This window comes from Centroberyx gerrardi, chromosome 11 (assembly GCF_048128805.1).
Source record: "Centroberyx gerrardi isolate f3 chromosome 11, fCenGer3.hap1.cur.20231027, whole genome shotgun sequence".
NCBI classification, from domain to species: Eukaryota; Metazoa; Chordata; class Actinopteri; order Beryciformes; family Berycidae; genus Centroberyx; species Centroberyx gerrardi.
The window spans coordinates 13816046-13830668 of record NC_136007.1 but is presented as its reverse complement, the minus strand read 5'-3'; the positions used below and the strand labels follow the sequence as shown (position 1 = coordinate 13830668).

At 43.7% G+C, this 14623-nt stretch overlaps 1 protein-coding gene across 1 annotated transcript in view; it reads right to left on the bottom strand.

The window, feature by feature from the left end:
- tiam1a (TIAM Rac1 associated GEF 1a) overlaps nt 1–8293 on the bottom strand; it is a 64203-nt gene extending 55910 nt beyond the window's left edge. Inside the window, exon 1 of the mRNA XM_078286478.1 lies at nt 8122–8293. The gene's annotated coding sequence lies outside the window, so the exon portion shown is untranslated. The remainder of the gene's footprint in view (nt 1–8121) is intronic.
- Nucleotides 8294–14623: the final 6330 nt, after the last annotated feature.

Sequence of the window (14623 nt, the reverse complement as noted above, 5' to 3'; positions counted from 1 at the left end):
TTTTAGGCAAAGGTAGACTGATTGAGGTTGGAGGTTGAAATAGGGGGGGATGGGACAAGAGCGGCGGAGAGCCTGCAAAAAAAAAAAAAAGATGATGGTGTTGAAAGAGGGATGAGAGGCTGTAAGAGCGGGGAGGAGGTGAGAGGAGGCGGTGGAATCGAGTGTTTGGCCACAGGTAGATAGATGAATGATGTGTTGCTGAGGTGGAAGGCGAGATGAGAGGTAGAGAGGTGGAGTGGTGTTGATAGGTCCTGAGGGGCTGATGGAGATGGATGCGGTGTCAGTTCAAAGAAACAGAGATGTGAACAGACCTGGTTGGCTGTCAGTAATGATACGACTGGACAAAGACCGTCTGCAGAGTGAAGGGACTGGGGTTATGGAAGAGGTTATGGTGCTTGTGTGTGTGTGTGTGTGTGTGTGTGTGTGTGTGTGTTTTAGCATGAGGGATAGTTATGTTGACGGATGGATGGGTTTGCAGACAGAAATCGGAAGGAGAAAGGTTTGTTTGTTTTTGTTTTGACAGCAAAATTTAAATAGACATCAAGTTAAAAGAAATTTCTGGTGGTTCATACTATGTTTTTGGAGTAGAGCAAAATAAATCTTTAGTAATTCACTCATTTTTTTTGCTCCGGAAAAAGCCATTATTGATTAAACACAAAGCAGCATTGTTAGCACTTAATGAAGGATGTCAAACCGTTGGAGATGCATGCATACGTGGGAAGTGTTTTAATGAAAAACAAAAACTGCAGAGGTTCGGCCAAAGCTGCCTATAATTACCTGTAGATTTCCCTAATCGTTATCAGGAAGCACGAGATAGGCTCTGACATGACCGGACAGGGACAGGTGAAGGGGGAAGGAAAAATGGAGAGGGGGAAGGAAAGGAAATGAAAGATTAAGGGGGAGAAAGAGCAGGAGAGAGACAGGGAAAAACACATCATGGCTGTATAAAACTGACAAGGGTACGAAGCAGAAGGCAGAAGTCAGTGGCAGAGAAAGGGGCATAGGAGAAGTGGAAGATGAGGGCGGGGGGGGGGGGGGGGTGAGGGGGAGGTAGAAGGGGAAGTTATCTTACATCCCTGCACCTGAGTCAACAGCAGCGCTTGCAAACAAAGTGCCCCCTTGAAGAAAAGACAAGAGACAATGCAGCACGGCGAGGGACGGGGGTCAGGAATGGAAGCAGCAGGAATGTGACAGACAAACAGCAGCTCACTGCGGTTTGTCTCGGCCTCTCTGAGATAGCAGGTCTGCATGGGACCCGGGGACAGAGCCCGCTGAGACAATACAGTGTAGTGCTGCAGTATACACAATCCTGTGATACGCTATGGGGATAAGTTAACATAAGATAAGATTAACTTTATTGATCCCAGAGGGGAAATTGTGTCAGCAAAGAAAAGAGGGGTAGGTTGGTGAACAATGAGTAAAAAGTACTAAAGGACATGAATAAAAAAGTAATAAAGGATATAAATAAAAATACAATACAATTTCAAAATAAATAATAGATAGAGTGCTATCATAATGCAAAAAATAGGCTTCAACTGGCTAAAACAAATCTAACTATGATAGCGATTGGACAGACTTACAGATTTACAGATGGCTGCAGTTCTGAAGATCTACAGATGTACAGTCAAAGAGCAGGAGTGCAGGTCAGGATGGGCGAATGTGCATCGCTGACTCTTCACATTATCAGATTTAAAGAAGTCTACTGTTTTACCAAGAATGTGCAAGGAAGTGAAACTGCAATACATTAGCAACTATGCTGTCCACATGATTTGAAATGGTCATTACAGTAGGAAGCCCTCCCTCCTACTACCTACATCTGCTTTTTAAACTCACTACACACACACACACACACACACACACACACAAGCATGCATGCACATAGAGAAGTGCAGCGGGTTCACTCATCCTAAGAGTGAGAGTGGACCTACGCCCAGAATGTTTCATCAGTGTGACAAAATACAAGAGCAAACCACTTCTGTATTCTTCATGCAGTGAATAGATGTTTGAACATTATAATGAATATACAGTATATGCATATTATGATGCCTCTGCTTTTCGTCTCCACCATACTAATAACATATATAGATGCTGTATAACTAAAGAATAGAAACTGATATCAAAATAAGCAACATCCTATGATGTAGTGGTAAATTATCATCATCATAAGGCAAACAACCATCAATTTAAACAAAAATCAATTATAATTTCAGTAAATGTCTTTGACAGATACTATGAATTTACACCATAAAGATTGATGTCAGCCTTAAAACGTGGATAAACTGTTCCACATCAAATGGAGTCCCAGCATATTACCTACTATAAGGCTTCAGCCCACACTGACTGAACTGACTCCTACTGTTTTAAAAGAAGTCTTTGCTCAGTGACGAGAACAACGCCGTCACTGAGCCAAGGATGTCAATAATATGTTGTCTCTTCAGTGGATGGGGTTGGATCTAGGTCAATGGGTCCATTTCCTGGGAGTTGAGCTGTTGTGCTGACTAGTTGACTCGGACTGGGGTTATTGTTTGGGCTGTAAGAGGGACGGGTGAATAGAGCTCCCCTCTCGGTGCATTAGTGACCTGTATAAGCTCCACACGACTCACTGACATCTGAGTGCAGGCCTGAGGGGAGAGGACAAAGGCAATCTGACCACACACACACACACACACACACACACACACACACACACACGCACACATTCACGTGGCTAAAAGCTAACGCACCACAGGACAATAACAAAAACACACAGTCCAATAGAAACCTTATACAGCACTCACCATGGGGTTTTTATCCCCAAAGAAACTCAATCCAGAGAACAAAAAAATCCATGCAGCTCAGCCCATAGGCCTTTATCCTTGCATTTGTCACACACGCACACACACACACACACACACACACACACTCAGACATATTCGCAGGCATACGTATTTGCACATGCACACACAAATACACACACACACACACAGCCTTTTGAGACCTCCTTGTATGATCGCATTGCATCACTTCCAGGTCAGCAATCAGGAACGTGAAGTGAGCCTATCTGATGAGCGCTGAGTGGTTGGCCAGGTCGAAGCGCTCTCTTTATGTAACGGAGGAAAAGGAATAGATGGAGTGAAAGAGGGGAAAGATGAGAGGAGAGGAGAGGAGAGGAGAGGAGAGGAGAGGAGAGGAGAGGAGACACAATGGCTTGTTTTTCCTGCTTTAATTACGCAGTCACGTGGACATAAACTTGGACAGACCAACACACTCCAAAAAAAAAAAAAAAACCCTCAAAGCAGGGGTTGTGAAGATTTCCAAACAGACATCAAAAAACGAGAGATCCCAGGAAGGCCAAATCTCCCCAGTGCAAACAAGGCATAAACACAATCTTTGAAGACACACTTTGCACTCCCGCAGTAATTCCTCCCTTAAATCCCCACTCAGCACTTCACACAAGCACTCGACTGCCTTTCCACTCTCTCACTCTCCCCTCTCACTCTTCCCGCTCAGGTAACATTTTCGAAACGTCTCTCATCTCAAAACGCACTTCCCCTCCACACTTCTCATATTCACTCAGCTTCTCCCCTCCACCTCTTCAAATTGTACTTCTTCTGAATGACACACATCAGCTTGTTACCGCACTCGTCCTTTCTTCTTTAATCTCACAGTAAACAAAATCATACATATTCCCCCTTCTCTCCTTCCAGTATTGAGGCCAGATATAAACATCTGAAGCTCTAATCTACATCAACAAGCACACACACACACACACACACACACACACACACACACACACACATCGGCTGGCAGCCAGAGCCGATGTGTGGGCTGGAACGCAACACTGATCAGAGATAATGGGCAGACATGACAGGGACGGCGGTGCTGTCACACCAAGAGAGGAAGGAAAGAGGGGTGGAAGGAGCAAGAGACAGAAGGAGGGAGAGAGAGACGGAGAGGGAGGGAGGGGAAGAAACTCCCACTTCATCAGCAGACACAGAACAGACAAAAGAGAGGAAATGAATGAGGGCACATGCACTCACTCATGTCAGCTCTGAGACACCCCTCCCCCGTCTCTACCCCACCTCAAATTAGAGGCATGCCCCTCTCCTTCTTGTTCTTCTTCTTCATCTCATCGGGGGGTTGATGTTGAGGAGTCTGCCAAACAATATTCCTCGCCCCGGTGTATCACACTCCCCGGCTAACAGCTCCGCAGTCCTGCTTAACCAGACAGGTGACATTGCTAAAGACAGCAGAAATGGACATACGCAAGCGAGCGTGTGTGACGTAAACATTCACCCTCTGTCACCTTGCACAAATTCACAGAAGGCTTTTGCTTTCAAAGGGACGTGTGGCGAGCTGCGGGTTAAGGATACACACACTCATAAATTCACACACACACACACACACACAAAACACCTATATACTCTCCCAAGCCTTCTCCTATGGTATGTTGCGCGGGGATTCCCCTTAATATGATATGCATCCATGACATACGCGCCTTAATTAGACACCGCAGCAAAACCAAAGAAGAAGACACACAATACAGTGTCTCCCCCACCCGAACTCTGTTTTGTCTTTGTTTTCCCAAAACAGCCTTCCATAATATCTGCCTGCTACTAGGCTGCAAATAACAAGAGACAGAGAAGGAAAGGAAGAGACAGAGAGACAGAGGGACACAGTGACAGAGAGAGAGAGAGAGAGAGAGAGAGAGAGAGAGTACACACACACACACAGAGAGAACCCACAGGCACACAGTCAAACACAAACATTTAAACAGCTTGATTGCATGTGGGGAGGTGGGCACTGGGGGGCTTCATAAGCCCCATATTTGCTTAAGAGGAGAAATAAGTGGACCGCTGAGAAAGAAGGATGAGCATTATTAGCGAGGCAATGGTTAGGAAATGGGAGAGGAAGAAAATAACTATACCACACGGACAAAGAAGAGGGATGGAGAGAGAAACAGAGACAGAGAGAGAGAGAGAGAGAGAGAGAGAGAGAGAGAGAGAGAGAGTGTTATCATCCCTTTCATGTTAATTGCATCATCCCTTTATCGTGCCCACCACAGGCACATCAAACTGCATCTTATGTAGTATTGCTCTAATCATAAAGAGAGGGCATTTGTTTTGCTCTGCCACAAGGTCATAAGAAATGCAGGACAAGTCTTATTCTCTGTGTTGGATATAGATGTGAAGAGTGTGTGTGCAGTCAGCTCTGGTTTTATGCTGCTATATCATTATTATTATTATTATTATTATTATAGACTCAATTCTTACAGCGTATTGTTTGCTGCTTGGAGAGCTTTATATAACATGAACAGATCAAAGGGATAAGTATGACTTGGTGATGTGGTACTTTTAGTATAGATTATAGTGGGGTTGTAGACTATGTATATTCTCTGAGTGTGTGTGTGTGTGTGTGTGTGCCTGCAGAAGATTGGATGTGTGTAAAGGAGGATGGGGCTACTATCCTATAGGTGAGCTGACTTAGCATGAGAGCAGTGTATCAATCTGGGTCAGTACACACACACACACACACACACACACACACACACACACACACACTCTTATCCTGCAGGGCGCACTTAACTGAGCTCCATCCCCCCACTCACGCTCACTCACTATATTAGCTTACCTAATGTACACAGATAGAACTCACGCCTGTCTGCTTGCATACACACATATTTGTACTGTGAACACACACACACACGGACACACACACACACATACACATAAACCTAGATGAGCCATGTGTAAGAGACATAAATGTTCTTCCTCCGTTTTCACAGCCCCAGGCTTTCGCGAACTCTTTGTCAGTATTCAAAAAGGTGTGCGCACAAACACACAAGCACACACACACACACACACACACACACACACACGCGCGCACTCTCTCTCTCACACACACACACACACACACACCAGTTCTTATCTGCCACTATAAATCCGTTCACGGATCACTTCCTCAAAACACCCTGCCAATATTCAACTTCCTCATGGCACCAGTCAACTGAAGCAGTGGATTGTAGCAGAGAGAGATAACGAGAGAGAGAGAGAGAGGGAGAGGGAGAGAGAGAGAGAGAGAGACAGAGCAATTTTATAAAAACCAAAACAAACACTAAAAGTAAAGGTAAATAATAGAATGAGTAGCACTTTGAAGCTCAGCGATAAGGCTAAGTACTTTTTACGAGTTGCCACAAAGTGTGTGTTACAGAGTCAAAAATATTTTTTTTTATGAGTCATTATAATGGCAGTACAGTTATGTTTACATCTTGTCCAGGTGGTGTGAAGGATCTGAGAGTAAATATTCTGAAAGAAATCTTGTAGCGCTCTATCATTCAATTTAAGTCTGAGACAGGCCGTTAAACATGTTACTATTTTTGGTACTGGGAATATCTTTAGTCTTAGCTGTTTAAAAACATGCTCTTTTTACTCTATTTTTATTCCATCTGTATTTTACTTTCTATCAAGAACCTTTTATTTTCAAGACTTTTTTTTTTTTTTACTTTGCTTGAGAAGAAGTGAGTGAGGAGAAAGGAGGAGAAAAACTCCCTGCGCCCTTTGACCCCTCATAATTCTCTGGCTGTCTGGATGCCTGAAGATGACCCTCAACCTGCACAGCTGAGACCTACTGCCTTGACACACCCACCCACACCCACACCCACACACACACACACCCACACACACACACACACACACACACAATACACACACTTGAGTGATATGAGCTGTAAATGAAGCGTACAGTAGGAGTCAAAAGTGCACTTTTTCAGAATGTTTTTGGTGTTTTTCTGCATGTCTCTCTCTCTCTCTCTCTATTGCTTTAAGACGTACTCCTTCATGTTGGCTACTGTCATTCTCTGCCAAGTCTTCAGTACCATGCTGCCTCTAACTGCTGTTCCCTCAAGACTTTCTGTTGCTCTTAAGTCGCCCTCTTTGTCTACTATTCTCCTCTTCCAAGTCCCTCTTTTGATATTCAGCTCTTAATCTGTTTCTCTTCTCTTCTCTTCTCTCTCTCTCTCTCTGTCCACGTTTCCACACAGCACACACACACTGTAATGTCTTTCTCAGATCCAAGTCATTTAGTGTGTCATCGTCCCATTCTTGCCTCATTTCCTATTGTGCACCTCTGACAGCATTAACAGAAAATTTGGACAAGGCTGACCCCCGGGTTTCATCATCCGTTAAGATTGCCACAGTTCTCTAACAAGCTTTAGACAATACATAATTAAGGAGCACTTGAGCTCTGGCTCTGATCTGGAAAGTAATCTTACTTTATCTTATCTCTTTCTCAATCACTACTTCTCATGTGGAAGCGCACAATCAAACGTACACACTGCACCGGTATGTATTTCTGTGTTTGCTCTTTGAGCTGTGCAGTTTGCTCTATGGAGGGAAATGTCAGGTGCCGCCGGTCCGGAGGGCTGCTACGGTATTTTGTTATCTCCAAATTGCCTAGAGTAGGAAACTAGGCAATGTCCCAGTAGAGAACATTAATGATTAATAAACTCTTTTCACCAATACGCTCACTGGCCTATGCAGAGCCGCTGCACGGCTATTTGAACAGAATGTGTGGCAAGGCTTTTTTTTTTTACAATATCCCTATATGTCTGTGAGTGTGTGTGTGTGTGTGTGTGTGTGTGTGTGTGTGTGTGTGTGTGTGAGCGAGAGAGAGAGAGAGAGAGAGAGAGAAAGCAGCCGCCAAACAGTAATATACAAGCAGATGAGAAGTCACACTCACACACAAAGACACAATGTGTGAGAAAGCGCATCGCCTTACAAAGGCATAGGTAGGCTATATATACAGATATTATATACACATATACAGTATATACACACACACACACACCATGTGAGACAAAAAGCGTGTACCCTTGAAGAGGCCAGCTGCACAAATAGAGACTCCTTATGTTAACTAACTTCAAACACCTCTGTCTTTCTCTCTCCCTCTCACACATGCAGAAACATTCATCCAACTGGCCAACAAATCATTTTAACACACACAACATGAAGCCAGGTGTCTTTCACACCCAAGCAATCCTCTCTCTCTCTCTCTGTCCCTCTCTCTCTCTCTCTCTCTCTGTCTCTCTCTCTCTGTCACTCACAAAGCTCCCAAAACCTCCCAAAACAGACATTATCTCTTTACCTTCTCTTGTGTTCCCAGTGTGTTGCCTGAGTGAATAACAGTTAATTCCCTTTGGTTCAGAAAACAGTCAGCAGGCGTCCGTTCAGAAAGCAGAGGGGAATCCTCGCATCAGTGAGACGGCTCCCAGACTCCAGCGCAGCATTAGACTCCGTACACACACACACACACACACACATACTCGCACATGCTGCCTCTCGCATGCCTAGACCAGACTGAAGACTGAGGAGAGGGTGTGTGTCTGTGTGTGCGTTTGAGCCCGCCCCCTTTTCTCTGTTTCTCCCCTTCTCTCCCACATGCACTCACTCTGCCCTCCTCCCTCTTTCCCCTCTCATCTCGGCTCTCCCTGTGCCTCTCTCTCGCTCTCTCTCTCTCTCTCTCTCTCTCTCCAATTTCACCTCCCCCGGCTTGCCAATTGACTGCCAGCATGTGTGCTGGGTCTGTGCCTCTAAGCCCTTAGATGTCCCTGTCTCCTTTTTAATTGCTGGCTCTCTGGCCTTAACTTCTACCCAAAAACAAAAACAAAAACACACAGATACACAGAGGGGCACATGCTTGAATAAACCCACGTGCATATAGGAACACAAACACACACACCTACATATAAACTATACATAGAGATGAATATGAGCATTATGCCCCAAAAAAATAATAAAAAAGTCGGACAAAACCAGCACACTGTGAGAAGTGAGTGGGCAGTCAAACCAAACTCTTAACTCATGCTGGCAGTTTGATGATTCACAAGGTATGATTTAGAAAACTCCATTCAAGTTCTCTGAAACATCGAACACACTTGAATTGTGCTGGTTTTGGTGGAAAATCTATTAGGAGTTTTATGGTATATCTAAAAGGCAATATCACAGCACTAGGTTTGTTTTAAAGTAATCGATAAAAAAAACTTTTAAATCACTTGAAATGTATTATTAATAGTGATTTGCCATCTTCAAAAATGTAACAGGCAAGGCTTAACAGACCAGAATAAAGATGTGATTTGACTAGAAAGGTGCAGTGATGTTCAAGCAGATTAGTTCTCTCTTCCTGGAAACTAACATGTAGCCTACTGCTCATGCAAATGGGTTCAAAGCTGCATGTTATGCTTTGTTTCGCTCTTTTTTCCAACCCATCTTTCCTTTATTATCTTAAAACCCAACCACGTTTGCTGCAGCAAAAACTTCAAATGAAATGTATGAAGTCCCAAAGAGCAGTTTTTGCTATTTCTGTCTCTATTTGGTCCCGTGAATAAAATATATATATTTTTTAATATTTTTGATGTAAAGAATTCAACCAACTCAGTGGCATATTGGTTAGATTATATGCCTACAGATAAGAGTTTGTGAGTTTGATCATGAAGTTTGCCCTTGATGTAAGCCTCTCCAACAGACTTGTGTGCTTTTTTTTTTTTTTAACTAAACCAATTTGTGTAGTGTTTCATAGCACTCAATATGTTTAAAAAATAATATTTTTTCCGAAAGACCACATCATGTTGGGAAACTTTTCTTTGTTTGGTTCCGTGTCTACCTACTCACTAAGGAACAGGTAGATGATTTGTATGCTGATGCCACCAGTGAGGTGTCTCTGGGTATCGGGTGCCTGTCCAGGGGAAGAATTTAGAGTGAAAAATCATGTGAAAACTGTCAAAAACGTGAAGCGGACATCAGCTGCCACAGACAATATGATAGCTTTGCACAATTTGACTTTGTCAAAGTCTTTGCTGCAAGACTTTGACAATGACATGAGGGTGAAATGTGTCGAAAAGGTGACAAACAATAAAAAGAGCAGTCAGTTACTGAGAACTATTGCCCCCTTGTTCTTTGGGACTTTTCACTCACCAAGGACTGGTTTGTTGAGTGAAAACACCAGCAATGTGAGAGTTTTGATTGTTTTCGGCTGGTGGCAGCTCAGTGCGCCTTTGGCAACCAAGAAATCTATATATCTATATCTATATATATCTATATCTAGTCACCTATACGCATATACATCCAGCTTTATATAGCTCACTCTCCATACTTAAAGAGTGGTAATAACAAACTATGGAGGAGGTTTTTCAGAGTCTAGATAAGGAGGGGTGTAGCGTTTTTTAAACAGTACTGTACAATATATGCATATCAGTAAAACTACAATATCTCGATTTACACTCCAATAATTAATGACTTATTTAACTTCAGCTGTTAACTTTAGCTCCTGATTCCACAATGTTCTGCATCCTGAACGACAAAACAACTCTCAGGTTTCTCGGGACTTGGCAAATCATCAACAAAAGCGTTTGGATTGAGAACCAGAGGAGGAAAATCCGTGAGACAAAAGGCAGAGGGTTACGTAACAGACTGATGATTCCCACTGTCTGCGGCCTCTGCACCGAGCAGAGAAGCTCCTGAAATAGCTGGTGTTTGTGAGTATTTAACATTTATAGAGGGAAACATGTCAGGACAAAGGGCAGGGAAGGTAACAGATCCACCCAACAAAGGACCTGACAGAGCCTCCACAGGGGAGAGAGAGGAGAGACACACACGCACAAAGGCGCTGTCGTACGTGCACGCACACACGCACACACACACACACACACACACACACACTCACAGCTTTGTACCCCTAGGCACAAGATGACATTTCAGCACCTAACACAGACAATACCGCTGCAGTGCTTCTTGCCGATCATAATTCTTTTGTGTAATGTGTGTTTGTGTTTGTGCATGTACAGTATGTGTGTGTGTGTGTGTGTGTATACGCACACACACACTTGACTTTCTGACTGTCTTTCAGCACCTGTGTACTCATCAGTCCTCATTCCCTTCCCAGTATCTCCTTCCTCTCCGTCTCCTCGTCCGTCCGTCTGTCTCTCCATCCTTCTCTGTGTTATCTAACAGTGTAGCTGGATGCAGAGGGTCGCATCCAGCTGAGAGCCAACTGAAACAGGAAATCACCAAGCCAGGGGGATGAACAGCGATTTAGACACATGTTCCCACACTCCTACCCGAACATGCCGTCACCGGGCTGAAATGCAATTACCCGGGGAGCGGAGAGGAGCTGGTTAGTAGTTAACGGCAACTCAGAGCAATGGCTGACACGGCATGTTGACACACGCAGAATACAGACGACAGGATAATAACAATAGCAGGTGGAGGATGTTATGTAAGCAGAGAGGTCGCTTGGAGAAAGATCAGGATGTCTGGGGTTTTTATTTTTTTGGTTTGTTTGCTTGTTTTGGTCTGTCTGCGCTTGTCATTGCGCCTGCTGTCTTTGTAACGTGAACGCTTGCTGTTGTGCTCATTGTTTGTCGTCAGCTGTGCATTTGCCAGTCGAGGAGTTGATTAATATCGAACCACATTCTCAACCACATTTCTGTTGAATGACTCGGCAAACTGGCAGCATGTAAGTGCAGGCTGTGTGGGTTCCTGTCTTCCTGTGCACCTGAGCTGGCCTTTCAGGACAATAGACCTCCAGCTTTCGATCCTTATCAAACGTCATCGCGCTGTGTGTGTGGCGGGTGACGGGGGGGGTGGGGTGGCGTTATCAGAGAAGAGCTAGAGGGATGAGACCGTGTTTCTATTCAGATTGGTTTTATGGGATGATTTTCCATTTCCTGCCTCCTGCCACCTCTGTCGCTAAACACATCATATTGAAATTCATGAACATACTGTATTTGGCGAAAGGACAAAAAGATAGCGCACATACACCGTCAGAATGCCCATTTCCCCTACGCACCCACCCACCTTGCCAGATTTGATAAAATCATTATCACCAGCCAAGCGAGTAGAGCTGATGAATAATGCATCTACTGCTGGGCCACAATAGTACGAGCCTTCTGGCCTGCTACCTTTCTCTTAGGCCTCGCATTAGCTGCCAGTTGCTACTTTCACTGCTTAAGGTCATATCAGCAAATCCCTGTCTGGCGCTATTACATTTTCCATTAGCATGGGACACCCCTACACACACACACACACACATATGCATATATACATGCACACTGGTATGCATACAAAACATGTGCACAAACACACACAGACACACACCAGACAGACAGATAAAATACCTAAATTGGACGGCTATCCTGAGAATGAGAATCTGTCAAACCGGATAACAAGCGGGCAGCAGGTGTTAGTCTGCATTCCTTCACGCTCAACACAAAGACACGGTGACACGCTTCAGGTGTAACGGCGTGATGGGCAGCTCGGGTTTGACATGAGCAGTTCAGACGCGGCTCCCTCAATTAGTTGACTCCTCATCGAGTGCGGCAAACCACACATGCAGCCCAACCTCCTCCACCACCCGCCCATTTTCATGCACACAGAGAGAAACACACGACTACACACACACACACAAGGCTGTTTTCTAGTACTGGAGTCCAACCTTGGTCTTGACTTTTATGACGTCTTGGCCTTGTCTCTGTCTCTCCATCCTTCTCTGTGTTATCTAACAGTGTAGCTGGATGCAGAAGGTCGCGTCCTGCTGAGAGCCAACTGAAACAGGAAATAACCAAGCCAGGGGGATGAACAGCGACTTGTCTCACTCGCTTGCCTATTTTGACTCTGAGTTGTCTCGGTCTCAGCCACTATTGGATGTTGAATTGACTTTTTCACTCCTATATAAACGTGTAGAAAAAATGGGTAATTTTATTGATGTTGGTTTATTTTCTCCCCAGCACTACAACTAGTATGTAATGGTCCTTCTATTCACTGATTAGTCAATTCCTATGCATTGATTAGTTGGATGTTGAAGGCTGTAGTACAGAGTTTGACTTTGCAGTTAGATCTACATCTCTGTTCATCTTTAAGAAATTCCTTAATCATTATTTTTACATTTGGAAACTATCACCCTTTGGACCTGGTCTTGGAATTGACTTAATGGACTCAACTAATTTGGTTATGACTACAGCCCTGCATACACTCACGATTCCGCACGCGCGCGCACACACACACACACACACGCACACACACACTACTTACGCAAACACACACAGGATTTGACATTCTTATTTAACTGCTTTTTTATCAAATGGGGTAAAGTAAACATGGAATCCTGCCACCACAACCATCACTAACACACACTCTCTCTCTCACACACACACACACACACACACACTCAAAACACACACTGACTGTTAACACACACATTGAAACTGAACAAGTTAACAGTCAAGTTAATGATAACATTTGCTAATGGGCTAGTAGATTCTTGTCCTTAGACTGCAAGGTCACACAGTACACAGCAGCACAGCATTGGCCCAAAGCTATCAGCCTAATGAATATTCACGTGGGAGAGGTTAGCTCATTACCTGCGGTTATAGCAGCTACAACAGGAACATACAGACACTTTACATTGCAGTGTTTATTTTGGTCACTGTTACATCTGAAAGCATTACTACATCATGTGGTTTAATACGTTCTTACAGAGCAACATGACCTTCAGCCGCTTGTGCTTTGTCATGGAAAGACAAAACAGGAGTTGATCATTTACATCGTAAATGCACCGGCTTCTGAGTTTTCCCCGCTGACCACCACAGATTAAGCATTGTCACAGAGGAGTGAAATCAGCAGGCTACAGCAGAGACATAAATGAGTCTCGTTACAGTTACAGAGAGAACTTGACATAGATACGTATAGGCTACAGCTAACTCGCTAGCAACTCTACCAGTCTCTTACAAAGTGTTACAAAGTGATTCATTATTGATTTTTTGTCATTAATTTGTGATAATTCAAGTAATAATCTGACATTTTCATATAAATTAATGCCTGTTTTGCGTCTCTCTATCACATTTGATGACAATACAATAGTGAATCAACCTGTATACAGTTCATGAAAGCTTTTACATTTGCTGTTCTAACCATCAGGTGTCTGGTAGGTCTTTCTCTGGAAAAATCCTCTGGTGCACAGGGAGTAATGCGTTTTTTAGTTAGCATGATGACAAATAGCCAACATGGCTGAACAGACAAAGAAAAGAGCGCCACCTACAGAAACGTAAACTTCAATCCAAGGAAAAAAGATGGCACAATACCGGTTACACTATTTTACAGCACAGCAATGACCGCACCAAAGATGTCACCAAAATCAACAAAACAAAAACAAAGATTTTACCAGTTTAATATAAAAGGCATGACTTTACACCATTGTACATTCTGGAAACAGTTTGTATGACCAGTTCAGGACAAACAGACACATACAAACACAGAGGCATCAATGTCCAGCTGTGGTGTGAATATCTGAATCAGTATGTAAATCCTTCATTCCCTCAGTAAATGAATGGGCTGTATTACACTCAACCTGATGGACTGAGCTCACACAGCTAGCCCAATCCATATTAATAAGGCACTCAGTACACACACAAATAAGCACACAAACAGAGAAGAAACAGTGTTCAGCCAATGATAAGAGAGCATATTGAAGTTGCCGTCTCACCATCACACACCACACAGACAAACACTATAGATTCACATTCAAGCACATCCCTCCATTGGCACCGGCGCACATTAAAACACTACAGCACAACCAGAGCAATCGAGTCCTATTC